Here is a 16,925-nt window from a genome sequence, read left to right as displayed (position 1 = left end):
CACATATATATGCATATATACATATATACACATATACATATATACATATATACACATATATACATATATACATATATACACATATATACATATATACATATATACACACATATATACATATATACATATGTATGTGTGTGTGTGTATGGGTATATATATATATATTTGGTCATCTGTGTAGCTGAATCTCATCCTAACTGATAGAAGAGAGAACCATGCAGATGGTGATGGGGGGGGTGGTTCCTTTTAGACTTCTCATTCTGCAAGTGTTGGGCCTTGTCTTCTGTCCCCACAATCCATGAGGCCATGAAAACTGAAGCCCAAAGTCACCAGGGTCTGCAAATGCCCGAGGGTGACAGTTAGCCTCACTGTTCTGGTTACCTCTAGGAGTTCCTGCTTTGACTTAATTTTTGGACTCTGGAAATTCCTTACTTCTCTGCCATATCATTGGTGCATTTAGAAAAATGATTTTAAGGCCAGGCATGGTGGCTAATGCCTATAATCCCAGCACTTTGGGAGGCCGAGGCAGGAGGATCACTTGAGCCCAGGAGTTCGAGACCAGCCTAGGCAACAGAGTGAGACCCCCGTCCCTATAAAAAATTAGCCAGGCATGGTGGCACCTGTAGTCTCAGCTACTCGGAAGGTGGGACCATAAAAGGTGTTGTCATCATCGTCAGGATGAACTGCAAATGTCGACCACTACCTCTTCATCACCAGGCCTCAAGGAGAATTGCTCATTTCCAAGCCTGGCATGAGGGGGAGGGGAAAATACCTCCTCTTGAGTATTTGTACTCACAAGCCAGAACCACATGGCTTTGCAGCTGGGATTTACAACACCCAGATAGGCCATAAACTCCTCAAACTGAGAATTTAGTTTAAAATACTTCTGGACCAGGTGTGGTGGCTCATACCTGTAATCCCTCCACTTTAGGAGGCCAAGATGGGAGGATCACTAGAGCTCAGGAGTTCAAGACTAGCCTGGACAATATAGAGAGACCCCCCCACCCCATCTGTACAAAAAAAAAAAAGCTGGGTGTGGTGGCATCTGTGGTCCCAGCTACTCAGGAGGTTGAGGCAGGAGGATCACTTGAGCTCAGGAGTTGGAGGCTGCAATAAGCCATGATTGCGCCATTGCACTCCAGCCTGGGTGACAGAGTGAGACCCTGTCTCAAAAAAAAAAAAAAAAAAGGTTCTGGGTTAAAGTGCCCCGGAAAACTGTCAGAAGGCAATGCAAATCCTCTCTGGAGGGACCCACCTTCAACCAGGTCTCAAGGCATTCCCACTCTGAAGACCTGAGAAGGAAAAATATCCAGTAAAAAAATCCAAACACACGAGTAAAACAGGAAACCGCTCCATGGGTGAGTGCCAGCAGAGCACAGCTCCCACAGCCAACGCTGGGATTATCAGCTACAGAGCATAACGTCAGTGTGTTTCATACATTGAGAGAAATCGAAGAGGGGGTTGAAAATATCAAAAAGGCAGCGTTCTATGAAACAACCAAGGATATATGAAAATGAACCAAATTATACTTTTAAAAGTGGAAAATAAGGTAATTGAATTTAAGAATTCGGTGAAGGACTTCCGCTTGTGATCATGATAAATTAGTGAATTCGTGCCTCCGTCCCACTGAGGGCAATTAGAAAAGCTGGAAAAATATAAAAGTCATCTGCTTGAAGGCATCATAAAGCAAAAAGAGGATGAAGAACTTCCAGGGCAGGATGTTAGGGAGGCGAGGCCAGTGTTTGCAGCTGCTCACACCCTGAGGGTGATTGGAGATTGAGAACAAGGGGAGTACAAACTGTCCAGGGCTTTTGACAGCTCCTGGGGCTATCAGGACAGGCACGGGAACCAGGACCCTGCTCATGGAGCACCCTGGTGCATCTCTCTCATTTCGGTGGGGACCCTGTAGGGCTGTTCTCTAGGAGTAAAGGTGATCCAGCAATGGAAAGTCTCCTAGTACTTTAGCTAGCTTTTTAGCCTCTCAGTACCTGAAACTGGATTAGGGCAACTAATCTTAGATTGCTGGCATCCTCAGAAGCTGGGACAGCCAAGTGGCATCTTCTCTGGAGGAAGGTGACATTGCCCTCGTCCTTAAGTTATCACTATAAAAATGTTTGCAATTGAAATGTTCAGCAAACAATAAAAATAACTAAGCATATGAAGAGTGAAGGCAATATGAATGAAAGCAGCAGAAATAGGCCCATAGTGGAATTATCAAATACAAACTTCAGGATAACCTACGGGAATCAAGACTGCATGGTATTGACATAAGAAAAGGCTCATAGATCCATGGAATAGAATTGAGAAGCCAGAAATAAACCCACACATCAATGGTCAATTGATTTTTGCCAAGTGCACCAAGACCATTCAATGGGAGAAAGAATCATCTCTTTAACAAATGGTGCTGGGGCAACTAAACATCCACATGCCAAAGAATGAAGCTGAACTCCAGCCTCACACCATACAGAAAAACTCACTCAAAATGGATTAAAGACTCACATGCAAGCCCCAAAACTATGAAACTCTTTCTTAGAAGAAAACGTAGGTGTAAGTCTTCACGACCTTAGATCAGGCAATAGTTTCTTAAACATGATACCCAAAGCCCAAGTGACAAAAGATAAAATAGATAAATTGGACTTCATCAAAATTGAACAGTTCTGTGCTGCAAATGTTACTATCAAGAAAGTGAAAAGACAACTCGCAGAATGAAATAGAAGATTTGCAAATTATATAGCAGATAAGGGACTTGTATCTAGAATATATCGAGAACCTCACAAAAACCCACAATAAAAAGACAAATGACCCAATTTTTAAAGTGAGTGGAGGATTTGAATAGATATTTCTCCAAATAAGATGTACGAGAGGCTCAACATCACCAGTCATCAGAGAAATGCAAATCAAAGCCACATGAGATACCACTTCACACTAAGATGGCTCTGTTCAAAAGGACGGACACCAACAAGTGTTTCCCAGGTGTGGTGGCTCATACCTGCAATCTGCAATCCTAGACTTTGGGAGGCCAAGGTGGGCCCATCCCTGAGCCCACGAGCTCAAGACCAGCCTGGGCAAATGGTGAAACCCCATTTCTACAAAAAATACAAGAAAATTTAGCCAGGTGTGGTGGTGCACACCTGTGGTCCCAGCTACTGTGGAGGCTGAGGTGGGAGGATCGTGAGCCCAGGAGGTGGAGGCTGCAGTGAGCCATGATTGTGCCACTGCACTCCAGCCTGGGTAACACAGTGAGACACCATCTCTACAAAAAGTTAAAAAAAATTTAGCCAGGCATGTAGTTGTGCACCTGTGGTCCCAGCTACTGGGGAGGCTGAGGTGGGAGGGTTGCTTGAGCCTGGGAAGTTGACACTGCAGTGAGCTATGATCATGCCACTGCACTCCAGCCTGGGTGACAGAGCAAGACACTGTCTCAAAAAAAAATACTATAATCTACAGACCTTAGAGTTTATTGATTGTGCCAATAATATCTTTTCTATAATGTTCTTTCCAGAAAAGGAGCACCTCTGATCACACGTTCTATGCAGTTGACCTAGCCCTTTAGTCTTCTTAAGTCTGGACCAGCTCTTTGTTCTTCGTGGTTTTCGACAGTTTTCAGGAGCATATGGGCCAGTGATTTTGCAGCATTTCTGTGTGTTGGGGCTTGGCTGATGTTTCCTCATGATTCCATCCAGGTTTTGCACTTTCCATGGGAATAGCTCAGAAGTGCTGCTTCCCTCTCCGTGTATGGCATCAGGAGGCCACGACACCAGTCCCCTTGTCCCATTGCTGATGATGATCACTTTGATCATGTGGTTAAGGTGGCATCTTCCAGGTGTCTCTACTGTCCAGTTCCCATGAGTTTTTTCATCCATTGATTATTTTTTGCTTGAAACTCATTACTACAATAGTTGCCAAATGGCGATTTCCTATTTCCATCATTCCTTCTTCATTTATTATTTGGCTTTCTTCTGTGAGAAAGAGCTTCTCTTCTCCCCCTTTACAATCGTGTGTTGCTTAATGATGGGGCTATGTTATGAGAAGAGTGTTGTTAGGCGATTACATCATTGTGCGAACATCCTAGAGCGCACATACGCAAACCTAGATGGTGTAGCTTACTGCACTCCCAGGCTATATGGTATGGCCTATTGCTCCTGGGCTACAAACCTGTACACTATGATAATGTAGGCAGCTGTTAACACAGTGGTAAGTATTTGTGTGTCTAAACCTAGAAAAGATCCAGTCAAAATGCAGTATTATAGGCTGGGCACGGTGGCTCACACCTGTAGTCTCAGCACTTTGGGAGGCTGAGGCGGGAGGATCACTTGATCCTAGAAATTCAAGAACATCCTGACCAACATAGTGAGACCCCATCTCTACAAAAAAGTTTAAAAATAGCCAGGTGTGGTGGCAGGTGCCAGCTACTAGGGAGGCTGACATGGGAGGATTGGTTGAGCCTGGGAGGTCTAGGCTGCAGTGAGCTGAGGTCACGCCACTGCACTCCAGTCTGGGCAACAGAGTGAGACCCCATCTCAAAAAGAAAAAAAAAGTGCAGTATTATAATCTTGTGGGACCACTGTCATATGTGCAGTTTGTTTTTGACCAAAGTGTCATTATTCAGTGTACAACTGTACTTATTTCTTTTTATCACTGTGGACTCGGGGGTTTCTTACTTTCTGGAAGAACAGTGTGTTCTAGGCTCATCTTGATTTTCCCTGGTCTCCTTTTCTGGAATCAGCCATTTCTCCTAGGATCCCTAATTCATTTTGAGTGGATAATGACACTTAGAAGCTTACTGGGAAATTACACACACATACAGAATACATACATATATGTGTATATATGTATATACAGTCTCATATCTATCTATCTCTCTCTCTGTCTCTCTCTCTCTCTCTATCCATCTATCTATCAACCATGAGTTCATACTGACCCATCCAATTTCAACCCAACAGCACCACATCCCTTCTAGTCTTCCTCCTACTTGCTGGTTGGTAACTTCTTTCCCTCTTGCTGAGAAAGTTGGCTCCCATTACCCGCAATATATTTATGTATTTGCTCAGTCCTAGAATACTTGGAAAGTAGTTTCAGAATCATCAACTCATGTCTCTGGAAAGAAGAAAACTACTCTGCAGATTTCCAGGTTTGTCTAGAGTTATTTTTGTTTTTCATTCGAGGACATATAGTCCCATACCGTGTTCAGGTTGCTTGCCGAGTTTTTTTCTCTTTCAAGGTGGTTGTGTTATTGTTCGATATATGGTTTGCTTCACTTGTTTCCGTTTGTATTTCCTGTGAGGATCTATTTCCCCACCCTTGTGACTTGATCTGTTTTAGGTACTTTGAAGTTCAAATGCTCTCTGTCTTCTGATTATGACGAGGACATGGGTTTTGGGTGGGTTTATTTGTGCTTGCTTTTTAAAAGTGATTTTGGTTTGGAAGCTCTGTTGAGAGTTCCAGATTTAAGGGGCTGCCATTACCTTGGATATCCAGGATTTTCTGAAAAATCAATGTTTTGAGCATGCCAGTTCTTTCCAATTTAAGTTTTAGATTGAACGTAATTGTAATCTAAATGCCATTTGTAAACGGAGCTTGACAAGGTGGTTCTTAAATCTATATGGAAGAACAAATGGCACAGCTAAGACACTCATAGAGAAGGAGGAGGTGGGTGGAGTTGCCTCAGCAGATTCTAAGAATTATTATAAAGGTGCCATATTTAAGATAGTGCGGGCTGGGCACAGTGGCTCATGCCTGGAATCCCAGCACTTTGGGAGGCTGAAGAGGAGGATCACTTGAGCCCAGGAGTTTGAGACCAGCCTGGGCAACACATGGTGAGACCCTGTCTCTACAAAACGTACAAAAAATTGGCCAGGCATGGTGGCGGGCACCTGTAGTCCCAGCTACTCAGGGGGCTAAGGTGGGAGGACCACCTGAGCCCGGGAGGTCGAGGCTGTGGTGAGCTGAGATCGCGCCACTGCACTCTAGCTTGGGTGACAGAGTGATACCCTGTCTCAAAACAAACAAACAACAACAACAACAAAAACCTTGACGTATGACAAAGCTGGCATTGCTGGCCAGTGGGGGAAGGAGATGTTCAATAAATAATGCTGGACAATTGGTTATCCATATGGAAAATAAGGTCTGACGACATCAAGTGTTGGCAAGGCTGTGAAACCGCTAGAAAGCTTGTATACTATAGGGGGGGCATATGGATTGGTACAACCACTTGAGAAAACAATTTTTCATTGCCCAGCAAAGTTGCAAGTGTACATTTCTGGTGGCCCAGGGATTTTCCCCTGGATATGCCCACTAGTGAAACTTGTGCTGGGCATCAGGACTCTGGTAACAGCCCAAAAAGTGGAAACAATTCCCCCTTCCACCAAGCAGATGATGCAGAGATCAGTTGTAGTTTAATCCCACAACAGAACAGAATGCTTGCGGGAAGAATGGATTACAGCTCTTCGTCTCGGGAATACCACATTCAGTGGAAAGGCAGGTTATAGAATAATACAGACAGTATGATTCCATTTGAATAGAATTCAAAACAGGCAAAACTAAAAAATATATTGTTTGGGGATGCAAAGGTGGTGAAACTATAAAGAAATACACAGGAGTGGTATATGCAAAATTCCAGAAGGTCACCTCTGAAGTGGGGGTAGGGGACATGGGGGAATGAGAAGGGTCACCCAAGGTCCTTCAAAGGGAACGTTACCTTTCTTCTAAGCTGGTGGTGAGTACACAGAGGTTTGTTGTATTGTTCTTTACACTTACACATATTTCGTAAATGTCCTTTTGTGTCTACTCAGTATCTACTAGACCATTTTAAAAGGTGAGAGTTCTGCTGAATTCCATATGGAGAGGCACCGTGATCCTTTTGTGGCTGAGAAACCTCAAAAGTCTTCATTAGGCCCTGGTGATCCCCCCAGGTAACAGATGAGGGGAAAAATTGGGTCCCAGGACTGGCTCTGACTGCTGCCATCTCTGGTCACAACAGCTGGTACCCACTGGTAGGGCTGTGCCTGCAGCTAAAATGTCAAAGTACTTCTGTACCCGTTGGTAAATTGCAGCTGCCCCCGAACCAGTCCCTCCTTTGGGACCCCCCCTCTCACCCCCTGCTCCTCCTGATCCGGAACTAGCGGCTCATTCTGGGCATAGCAGTGGCCCTTGGAGAACCTGCACCAGCCCCTCAGCAGCCTCTGCACCTGGGCTACCCTGGTGTTAAGTGCTGGGGACATTCACACTGCGCCCTTGGGGTCCCAGCACCCACACTTTGGGAGGAGAGAAGACTTCAGGTGACGTCCACCCACCGGCTCCGTGTGCAGCCCTGTCCACCCACAGCCAGTTTGCCTCATGGCTAGGTCACCTCCAAGCCTGAATTTGGAATTCAAATGAAGGAGTTTATTTTTACCTTTTATTCAACAGCAGCTGTAGCTTAATCAGTTCTCTAATGATCAATTGTTCTGGTTTTAAGACATCAAGCACTTTGAAACCAATTCACTGAAGGCCCTTCTGTCTTTGCGAATGGATTGCTTGTCAGTCGGGTTAGGGGCTACTTCCTCTCCTGGGGGCTCTTTTTCTTCTCCTTTCTTCTAAAGTAGATGGTCTGGTTGCCAGAGCCTTTTGCACAGGGTTGCCCATTTGCCCTTGGGCTGGCGTTGCCCCCTCTGGCTCCAGGCGATTGCTCCCTGTGCCCGCAGCTGTCGTGCCCGGCTCTGTGAGGGGAAGAGGGAAGCGAGGCAGTGTGGCCCCACACTTGGCTGCACTGTGTGTTTCACTGTCTAATGCACAAAGAAAAACTGCATCAGGACACACAAAATCAGTCCAAAATATCTTTTTTTTTTTTTTTTCCCCTTAGACGAAGTCTCACTCTGTCCCCCAGGCTGGAGTGCAGTGGTGTGATCTCAGCTCACTGCAACCTCCGCCTCCCGGGTTCAAGCAATTCTCCTGCCTCAGCCTCCTAGAGTAGCTAGGATTACAGGCGTGTGCAACCACACCCGGCTAATTTTTTGTACTTTTAGTAGAGACGGGGTTTCACCATGTTGGCCAGGCTGCTTTCAAACTCCTGACCTCGTGATCCCCCCCGCCTTGGCCTCCCAAAGTGCTGGGATTACAGGCATGAGCCACTGTGCGCGGCCAGTCCAAAATATCTTAATAAAGTATGCTTATTTCTAGGAAAAAACGATCTTAGGAAAAGGTCTTTATCCAAAAGGATAGGAATTCTCTTGGTTTCCTCAGCTCAGGGGAGAGGCCTGAGTAGAGAAAACAGAAAGGACAAGGGCAAGATGCCCCAAAGGGGTAAGTGCCCTCCTGGCTCGTCTTGGCCTCTGGCCCCGGCAAGAATCACACACTTCCCTCAGGAGACCAGCCTTACTCACTCCCACAGAAGCCCGGGCGGAAGCAGGCTGCCCTTAGGGGAATGCTGTGTTTTTAATCCATAAAATGCCAAAAAGTTGGGAGAAAATAAGGCCCTGCCAGAGCTGTGGACACAGCCCGCAGTCCCCGGAGGCTGTGGGGAGAGCTGGGTACGTCCCCCTGCGGATGGGGGGCATGCTGTATTCCTGAGGAGGCACCTGCCTGTCTGCCTGCTGAGGTTTCTGAAGGCAGGACATTTGCTGAGCCTGGCAGGACTGAAGGCACTCTTACCCCAGCCGCCTTCTGCCCCGGGGGCACAAGGTGTGGGGGCCAGAGGTCTGAGGGGGTCCGGTAGACGCTGGTGGGGCCCAGAGAGGACAGCGCTTCCCAATCCCAGAGGGTCTTTAGCCTCAGCAAGGAAGGGGCTGAGCCTGCCCTCAGAAAAGGGCGACCCCATTGGCAGGCATCAAAAAGCCCAGGCAAAGATGGGGCCCCTCTCACCTCCTCACCTTGGCACAAGTTCTGCCTGCCCTGGCCCAGGGGGGTGGGGGGTGGGAAGGGAGGGAAGGGAGGTCAGGCCACCTCCTCTCCATTCCAGTCCATTCCAGCCCCAAGGATGGGGAGGGGAGGCCCATGGGATGTGAGTCTGGGCTGAATTTTAATAACTGAAAAGGACCAGAAAAGTTAATGATCGGGGTGGGGGAGGTGTCAGAACACAGTGACTGGCGTAAACAAGCCCTGTCATGAGTTCCACCAACAGGAATGGTCTGGAATGGCCGGCACAGCCCCAGGAAGTGCTGGAGGGGCTGCAGACCCAGGTGTGATCACCCCGCTAGGCTGTGTTGCCCAAGCTGGGGCCAGGCCTCCAGGGCGCCTCCTCACCCTGTCCCCTCCAGATGGGGCAGAGCAGGGAGCAGCCGAGCAAGGACATGCGTTTGAGGACAAGTGGGCAGTACAGACATTTCCCACTCACTGAGGCTAGGAGGCTGGGCTGGGAGCGCCCCGGGGTGAACAGAAAGCACTGGGCTGTGAGGGAGTCCTTGAGCAGACTGGGTCCAACAGGAAGGCTGCAGCGGTGGAACCCCGAGCTCAGCCCTGCTAGTGATTTTCTAGGCTCTGTTGTGCTGTGCCAGCTCCGGACCTGCCAGGAAGCCACCCTTTGCTCTTTCTCTGGCCAGAAGAGAAGAAGGCTCTCCAGTCCTGATGGCCTAGGTCCAGCGCCCAGGCCAAGGGCGCCCCTACAGGCAGGTGCTGACTCTAGCATTTGTCCATCTGGCCCGCGTAGCCGCCCTCCGGTGTCTTTAGATTCGTGGCCTTTTCTCCGTGGTGGGCGGGTCTCCAGGGCAGTCTGTCCCCTTCCTCGAGTGGCGGCCTGCTGCACACCAGCGGCAGCAGCATCCCGTCGCGGCAAATGGCTGCCGCGCAACAGGCTGCCTGGTGGCTGAGCGGAAACCATGGCAACGGGAAGCAGGGAGGATATTCCCGTCACCCTCTGGAAAGGGCAGCCTATTTCTGGGACCCGAGCCCAGTTCTTCACTAGTTGTGTATTTTGCTGTGAATTTCGATGCCGGAGACACGGCGTGGAGGGTGCGGGGCTGAGGCAGGGAGGGGGAGTGACCGCCCCCCGCCGCAACCCCGGGCCGGGAGGAGACCCAGCTCCGAGCTCAGCCCCGCCGGATCAGACCCCTCTCCAGCCACACCAGGGGAGGGCGGGCGCTTTGGGGGGCACTGGGGCGGGGTCTGCTTCCCAGTCCTCAACAGAGGGGACCTTTTGGAGCGCCTTGGCCGGGGACTGCCTGGGGCTCCCAGCAGCAGGGGGATGGGGTGGGGGTGGCGAGCCTAGTTCGCCGGACTCAGCGACAAGCGAGCCCCCGCCGTGCGTGCACACGCGCTCGCGCACCTCCCCGCACGCGCACGCTGGAGCGGTGTGGCTTTTGGTGTAGATGGCTCTGCCCCCTAGCGGCAGCTGCGGTCAGCATGCGGGGCTCCTTCCAGGGAGGGCTTCGGAGAGGAAGGAGAAGGGGTCCAGGGAGGGAATCGCAGGCTGGGCTTGGGGCGGAAGATCCCAGGAGGGGCTCGCGGCGGCCCGCTGCCCCGGCAGCTCCTTTTCACCCGCCACCCTCGTCCTGGGTGACCACAGTCCCTCTTATGCCTGTCCAGACCTTTCCCTTAGGGGACAACCCCCAGGAAGACATAGGCCCCTCAAACTCCACATGTCACAATGGAGCGCATCTGCTTCCCACACCCGTTCCTCATCTCGGAGACTGGCACCTTCACCCACCTGGTTGGCCCAGACTTGGGAGAGCTCCTTGATATCTCCTCTTCCTCCTCCCCAACATCCACCTCCTCACTGATCCTGGGGATTCTCCATCCCAAATAGCTTTGAAATAACCCACTTCTGGTAGGCAGAATATCTTCCCCCATGACCTTCATCCCCGTGTCACGCCCGTGAGTATGTTACATTACATGGCCAAAGGGACTTTGCCGATGTGATTTGGGCTACTCATCAGTTGACCTTAACATAGGGAGATGAGCTCATACAAGCAGAGCTTCACTGGCCAAGGCCAGAAGCCGAAGTCAGAAAGATGCAGAGATGATGGGAAGAGCTCTTGGCATCACTGATGGCGGGAAGGTGAAACTAGGGCCTATAGCTCCAAGGAACTGAATTCTGCCAACACCTGAATGAGCCCAGTCCACCTGACACCTTTTTTTGTTGGTTTGTCTTTATTTTGAGTTGTGATAGATTCACAGGAAGTTCTAAAGACAGTGCAGGGAGGTCCCATGTACCCTTCACCCAGTTTCCCCATTTAAAGTATACATGCCAGGCATGGTGCCTCATGCCTGTAATCCCAGCACTTTGAGAGGCCATGATGGGTGGATCACTTGAGTCCAGGAGTTCGAGACCTGGCAAACTGCCTTTACAAAAAAAATTTTAAAGTGTTCAATGCAATACTTTAAAAAATATTCATAGAGTTATGTCACCATCACCACGATCTCATTCCAGAACGTTTTCATCACCCCCACCAGGAACCCTGTATCAACTAAGCACTAACTCCTCATTCTCCTCTCCCCCTAAGTCCTGGCAACCATTCGTCTTCCTTTCTATGGATTTGCCTGTTCCAATCTGTCATAGAAATGGACTCATATAATTTTGTGGCCTTTTGTATCTGGCTTCTTTGGCTTGGCATAATGTTTCCAAGGTTCACCAACATTGCAGCATGGACCAGTGTTTCATTGCTTTTGGGGGCTGAATAATGTTCCGTTGCCTGGATATGCCACATTTTGTTTATTCATCTATTGATGGACATTTGAGTTGTTTCTGCTTTTTGGCTATTATGAATAAATCTGCTATGAACATTCGTGCACATGATCTGGTGTGGGCATATGCTTTCAATTCTCTTGGCTGTATAGCTAGGAGTGAAATTGCTAGGTCACATGGTTACTCTATGTTTAACCTTTGGAGGAACTGCCAGACTGTTTTCCCAAATGGCTATAACCATTGCACATCTTACTAGCAATGTATGAGGGTTCTGATTTCTCCACATCCTCTCCAAACAGACACTTGTTATTTTCCATTTTAATTTTATTATAGTCATCCTAACACGTGTGAATTTTATCTTATTCAAGTTTTTTTTTCTTTTTTGAGACAGAGCCTCACTCTGTCGCCCAGGCTGGAGTGCAGTGGCATGATCTCAGCTCACTGCAACCTCTGCCTCCCGGGTTCGAGTGATTCTCCTGCTTCAGCCTCCTGAATAGCCAGGATTACAGGCACCCACCACCACGTCCGGCTAATTTTTATATTTTTGGGAGACACGGGGTTTCACCATGTTGGCCAGGCTGGTGTCGAACTTCTGACCTAAGGTGATCCACCTGCCTCAGCCTCCCCAAGTGCTCGGATTACAGGCATGAGCCACTGTGCCCAGCCTCATTCTAGTTTTGATTTGCATTTTCTAGTGATCTGCATCACTAATGACTAGTGATGTTGACCATTTTTTCATATCCTCGTGGCACATTGTATATAGTCTTTTGAGAAATGTCCATTTAGATTCTTTACCCAACTTTTTTTTCTTTTCAAGCAAATGAATACTTTGATTAACATGGTAAGTTTAAAAAAAAACATGGTAGGGTTTTGACCTCAAATATTTATCAGGTCTGCTACTTAAATGAACTTATAGCTGGACAATGTATGAACGTTGAAGATGCCTCTTCCACTCCAGTTTAGGGTCCAATGTACAGTTCCACACTTTCATCCCCCAGCCCCTCAAGAGTTTTTGCAAATCTCTTTCATTTTATGCCGAGTCCCCGAAATGCATCAGGGTATTACATCAACTTGTACAGAATATCAAGATCTCATCCAAACAAACTCACTAGACAGGTTATATCAGATAGTGTACCACATAAAATTTAAATTTTGAACAAAATGTGTCTCTCCTCCTTTGGTTTTACACAGAAATTAAAGTCCTCAAATACAGATAATACTCTCCATTCTCCAGCTCTTCTCCAGATTCATGGGTCCCAGCCAGGTCGGCCCATCCACATTCCCAGCTGAAGTCTGGTCCTTTCTTCAGTAGTTGCTGTATGGAGTCATCTTCTAGAATCATTGCGGCTCCTTCAGCCCCTCCAGAGCTGGAGAACTCCAACAATGAGGCTCATGTGTCACACACAGATCCAAAGTTCCAGGGAGCTATCAGATCACACAAGAAAGAGCAAAGCACCTCAAACATTTAGAAATAACAACCAAAGCCCAGGAACAAATGTGACTGCTGCAAGAGCGTGGTCTAGGCCCTCATTCCTGTATGAGAGAGCATTTTCCAAATAAACTTACTTCCCCAGACAAAAACACTAACAATCAAAACTCATATTGAGTTCATCAACCACAGACCATAGCAGAGAACTGAGAGTGAGTGAGGACAGAGCGTGGACAGAGTAAAATAGAGAAAACCAAAGGCTCTCTGGTTTCAGCTTCTTCTGGGTGTCAGCCAATCTCCACCAGTTTACCAGAATCCATTGGCTGTAAACCACCGACCGTGCTGTCGACTCGTTCGTCTCTATCCTCTGGGCCAGCTCCACCAGCATCTCTGCCATCTTCACCATTTCCTTGGCCTTCTCCTCGGCCTTCTGGCACCTCTTGGTCACCCTGCCCTCCACTGCGTCGCCCGGGTTGTGGAGGCGGTTGAGGATGCTCCTCCGAAGCCTCCACCTGGGTTTTGATCTGGAAGAGCATATTGTCCATCTCCCACAGCGTGCTCCGCTTCCACAGGTACGCCCGCCAGTGCTTGTCAGCGACGCGATGTCCTCTCGCATCTCATGGATGACCGGGAGCAGAAGAAACTGCTCAAAATCCTCCTCCAGCTCCAGCACCTCCACTTCCTCCGGTTCTGACAGCTCGACGACATCCAGGGGCCGCATCTCTTCCTGCTGCCTCGGAACTGCAGTAGCAACATGAGCAGAGCAGCGGTGAACAAAATCCCTTTACTGGTGAACAAAATCCCTTTATCTAATTTTAATCGGGCTATTTCTTTTTGTTATTGAGTTGCATTGGTTCTTTATATGATCTAGATACAAGTCAATTATCAGCTACTGCGTAATTTGCAAACAGGCTCTGTTACTTTGGGGGTCGCCTTGTCACTTTCTCGATGGTGCCCTTTGAAGCACAACAGTTTTTCATTTTCCAATTTAGTTTTTTCTTTGCTTGTTGGACACTTTGGACATCCTTTCTAAGAAACCATTGCCTAAGCCAAGGTCATCAAGATTGACTCCTGTGTTTTCTTCCAAGAGTTTTATAGTTTTAGCTCTTACATTTAGATCTATGATCCATTTTGAGTTAATTTTTGTATACGGTCTGAGCTAGGGGTCCAAGTTCATTCTTTTGCATGTGGATATCTAATTGTCCCAACACCGTTTGTTAAACAGACTATTCTTTCTGCCATTGAATGGTCTTGGCACTCTTGGCAAAAATCAATTGATCATAGATGTAAGGGTTTATTTCTGAATTCTTAATTCTGTTCAACTGATGTATAAGTATCTTTGTGCTAGTACCACACAGACTTGAGTCCTGTAGCTTTGTGGTAAGCTTTGAAATTAGGAAATGTGAGTCTTGGAAAATTAGGAAAAACAACTTTGTTCTTTTTCAAGATTGTTTTGGCTATTCTGAGTTTCTTGCATTTTCATATGCATTTTAGGATCAGCTTGTCAATGTCTGCACAAAAGCCAGCTAGGATTTTCTTTTCTTTCTTTTTCTTTCTTTCTTTCTTTCTTTCTTTCTTTCTTTCTTTCTTTCTTTCTTTCTTTCTTTCTTTGCTTTCTTTCTTTCTTTCCTTTCTTTCTTTCTTTCCTTTCTTTCTTTCTTTCTTTCTTTCTTTCTTTCTTTCTTTCTTTCTTTCTTTCTTTCCTTTCTTTCTCTCTCTCTCTTTCTTTCTTATTTTTCTTTCTTTCTTTCTTAATTTAAGCCAGCTGGGATTTTAATAAGGATTCCATTTAACTTGTAGATCAATTGAGAGAGTATTGTCATCTTGGTTGTTGGCAAAGCCCGAGTCCTGTCCTCTCACTCTCCCCCCCGGAGAGCATGAGCTTCACCACTGGCTCCACCTTTTCCACCAACTATCAGTCCCTAGGCTCTGTCCAGGCGCCCAGCTACGGCCCCTGGCTGTTCAGCAGTGAGGCAAGCGTCTATGCAGGTGCTGGGGGTTCTGGTTCCTGGATCTCCGTGTCCTGCTCCACCAGCTTCCAGGGTGGCATGGGGTCTGGGGCCTGGCCACGGGGATGGCCAGGGGTCTGGCAGGAATGGGAGGCATCCAGAACAAGAAGGAGACCATGCAAAGCCTGAACGACTGCCTGGCCTCCTACCTGGGCAGAGTGAGGAGCCTGGAGACTGAGAACCAGAAGCTGGAGAGCAAAATCCGGGAGCATCTGGAGAAGAAGGGATCCCAGGTCAGAGACTGGAGCCATTACTTCAAGACCATCAAGGACCTGAGGGCTCAGATCTCTGCAAATACTGTGGACAATGCCCGCATCGTTCTGCAGATCGACAGTGCCCATCTTGCTGCTGATGACTTTAGAGTCAAGTATGAGACAGAGCTGGCCATGTGCCAGTCTGTGGAGAACGACATCCATGGGCTTTGCAAGGTCATTGATGACACCAGTGTCACTCGGCTGCAGCTGGAGACAGAGATCAAGGCCCTCAAGGAGGAGCTGTTCTTCATGAAGAAGAACCACGAAGAGGAAGTAAAAGGCCTACAAGCCCAGATTGCCAGCTCTGAGTTGACCGTGGAGGTAGAGGCCCCAAATCTCAGGACCTCGCCAAAATCATGGCAGACATCCAGGCCCAATATGACGAGCTGGCTTGGAAGAAACGAGAGGAGCTGGACAGCACTGGTCTCAGCAGATTGAGGACAGCACCAGAGGGGTCACCATGCAGTGACAGAGCGAGACTCCATCTCAAAAACAAACAAACAAACAAACAAACAAACAAACCCTCTGAACTCAGTGAATGGAACCTTATTTGGAAAAAGCATCTGTGCAGATGTAATTAAGTTAAGGATCTCGAGATGAGATCATCTTGGATTAGGGCCCTAAATCCAATGACAGGTGTCCTTATAAGAAGGAAAGAAGTCACAAACACAGAGGAGAAGGCCATGTGGATTCACAGAGAATACAGTGGTGCCGCCACAAGCCAGGGGACACCCAGATCCCTCGGGAACTGGAAGAGGCAAGAAGGAGCCTCCTCCAGAGCCTGCAGAGGAGGGAACAGGGTCCTGCAGACACCTGGATCTTAGGCTTCTGGCCTCCAGAGCTGCAAGAGAGTGCATTTCTGTTGCGTTACTTTGTTATGGCAGCCACAGGAAAGGGTGGGGGGACCATGAACGGAAGCAAATACATCCTCACTTTGATACTTTTGTACAAATACGCCATAGGAAAATAACACATTTAGGGCCCCATTAATGCATGACAATTGAGTAACTCATGCTATAGACAGGCCTCCTTCTTCTCTCCCTGATACCTTGACCTCTACCCTCCCTCCCTTCCTTAGCCACTTGCTCCTGATCCCCAGATCCTGTCAGCATGTTGTCATGGATAGAGTGGACCTGTGTGACATGCGAGGGATGGCGAGATCAAGGTCCCTGGAGACAGACTGTGGCATGGAGCCGGAGAGCTGAAGCATCTTAGCGGGAAGGATAGTAAAAGCATAATGTTGCTCTTTGGGGCAAGTGGAAATTCTAGAGTTCTCTGTGTATGAGAATGGAACTGCAAATCATTTGCCAGTGGCTTTCCTGCTTTGCTCCAGCGAGAGGGTCACAGTGGGACCAGTGGCTGTGAGTGGAGTCCCCATGGGGTTGCGGGACAGGAGCTTCCACAAGGTGCCTCCTGCTGCAGGAGCCTTCACCCACCCGAGACGGGGAGCCAGCTGCTCATCACAGGAGGGGCTCAGGGGCTGCCTAGGAGACAGATTTCGGGCCAAGGTGTTTCCATCAGCTCCCACTCTGGCTGCTGTGCGCCCCCACAATGAGGATCCCCCATCTCCAACTATCGCAGCGGAGCCTTGTTTCAGAGGTGACCTCGCTGACCTCGTTGCAGGACTTTGAGGGTAC

The 16,925-nt window shown here is 48.2% G+C and overlaps 2 pseudogenes; one reads left to right on the top strand and one right to left on the bottom strand.

The window, feature by feature from the left end:
* Positions 1-12,991: 12,991 nt before the first annotated feature.
* LOC129529866 (MORF4 family-associated protein 1-like) lies at positions 12,992-14,754 on the bottom strand (annotated as a pseudogene).
* LOC101153638 (keratin, type I cytoskeletal 18-like) lies at positions 13,780-15,726 on the top strand (annotated as a pseudogene).
* Positions 15,727-16,925: the final 1,199 nt, after the last annotated feature.

This window comes from Gorilla gorilla, chromosome X (assembly GCF_029281585.2).
Source record: "Gorilla gorilla gorilla isolate KB3781 chromosome X, NHGRI_mGorGor1-v2.1_pri, whole genome shotgun sequence".
NCBI classification, from domain to species: domain Eukaryota; kingdom Metazoa; phylum Chordata; class Mammalia; order Primates; family Hominidae; genus Gorilla; species Gorilla gorilla.
This window is presented reverse-complemented; position numbering and strand designations above follow the sequence as displayed.